The following is a 2,117-nucleotide window of genomic DNA, read 5'->3' on the forward strand; positions in this document are numbered from 1 at the left end:
TGGGCAGTGTTTCGTTCTGCTGTGCATAAGGTCGCTATGAGTTGGTACTGACTGGATGGCACTTAACAACAACAACAACAACATCTATACATACACATATATATTCAGTCCCGTTCTCTTTACAAATTTAAGGTGATTCACACCACTACCACATAGGGGACAGAAAGTAGATTATTTTGGTCTGCTATCATTTTTTACATAATCGAAAGGGAATTCATTACAATTTCTTTCAAGCTTTCTCCTTGCTTTGTTTCAAATTCTTTGTTCCAGAGGAGAGGCACAGTGAAGATGCCCTGGAGTGTTGTAATTGATGTCACTCCTTTACTGGTGGCATCAACAAGGACATTTTCATTATCTATGTGGAGAATTGGCAGCATGCAGTGAGCAGGCTGCACAGTGACAAGTCATTGCCTGGCTTCAAGGACATAATCATAATCAGAGCCGAGAGGGTCTTCGTTTAAGCTCTTTGAGAAAGGAATAGTAGGGGAATTTGAGACTCAGCAAGCTGACAATCTAGACAATGTCAAACAGTCAGTTAGTGGCAGAGCAGACACCTTGCCCAGCCCAGGACTCAGGTAGCGTCCAGTAGGAAAGAGCAAATGAAGGTCTCTGAGTCCAGATGGGCCAGCTTGAGTTCTGCCAATCATACACCATCAACATGACTTTAGGCGAATTATTTAATCTCTCTGAATTTCAGTTTTCTCCTGTTAAAAGATAGCATAGTGGTTACAAATCGGGCTAATAATCTCAAGGTCAGCAGTTCAAAACCACCAGCTGTTCCACAGGAGAAAGATAGGCTTTCTGCTCCCGTAGAGATTTACAGCCTCGGAAACTGTATGCAGGGTTGCTATGGGTCAGAATCGACTCGACAGCACTTAACAACAACAACCTGTTAAAAATAATACTTACACTGCAAATTTGTTGAATTAAATGGAATATCCTATGTAAAAGAAGAATTCTATATGGGGTCCCTATAAATGTTGGGTAATATCAGCTGTCCAGCTGTGCTTTAAAGAAGCAGTAGAGCTAAAATGCACTTTCATGACAGAGAAGCAAAATTAGCACAGTCACAGGGTTACTCATCTGATATTTCAAAGGGACAGTTGATTCCCTAATACTGTGTTTATAGGTCACTGGAGACAATTCAGGTGGGTTGGTGGTGCAATGATTAAAGCACTCAACTGTGAACCCAAAGGTAGGCAGGTGAAACCCTCCAGCGTCTCCAACGGAGAAACAAGTATCCGTCTGCTTCCACAAAAATTTACAGACTTGAAAGCCCGATGGGGAGTTCTCTGTCCTGTGGGATCCTTATGAGTGGGAGTCAATTTGACAACAATGGGTTGGGTTGGCTGGTAGGAGACAATTACTAAAGGATGCGATTCTTGCATTTCCTAAGTATGTTTATGTTTCAAAAGTTTAGTGTTTGATGTTTGTGCCAAGCTTAGCTCTAACTTTCAGGACCATTTTTCAATCCGTTTTTATTTTACAAGTTTATAGATATCATCTACAATATGGATAGTTTTCCCAGGCACCTGTGGGATATATATATATTTCCCCAATAGTATTCCTTTGTAACATAATTGGAGAAATAAGACCAAAAAGGCTGAACTAAGATGAGGTGGATGGGAAGAAAACAGTGGGTAAGTGGATGATGGATGAATATATGCATGCCTAGGTAGATGGATGCATGGACAGATGGCACAATCTACCTGTCTAAGTAGTATGTGGTGCTGTGAGATAATGCGCCAGATTGTAAAGCCATTTGAACTGCAAGGTCAGTGGGTCAAGCTCACCAGCTGCTCTTTGGAAACCCTATACAGGGTCATTATGGGTCAGAATCAACTCGATGGCACTTAACAATAACAACAACAACAAGTAGTATATAGCTATCCTTTTCAAGGGAACATAGTCTTAGTGTAATTTTCTCCCTTCTCCATCTTGGTTTGTTCTCTGTATTATAATAATGTGCTATCAATAGCTTTATAGTTTTCAGCTAAGTGGAAATCAACACAAGCTTTGTATGAGCTACTTAAAGCTATAATTACTCTGGTAGCGTAGTGGTTACAAATCGGGCTGCGAACCTTGAGGTCAGCGGTTCAAAACTAGCAGCCGCTCCG

The sequence above is a fragment of the Chrysochloris asiatica genome, unplaced genomic scaffold (genome assembly GCF_000296735.1).
Source record: "Chrysochloris asiatica unplaced genomic scaffold, ChrAsi1.0 scaffold00003, whole genome shotgun sequence".
NCBI lineage: Eukaryota > Metazoa > Chordata > Mammalia > Afrosoricida > Chrysochloridae > Chrysochloris > Chrysochloris asiatica.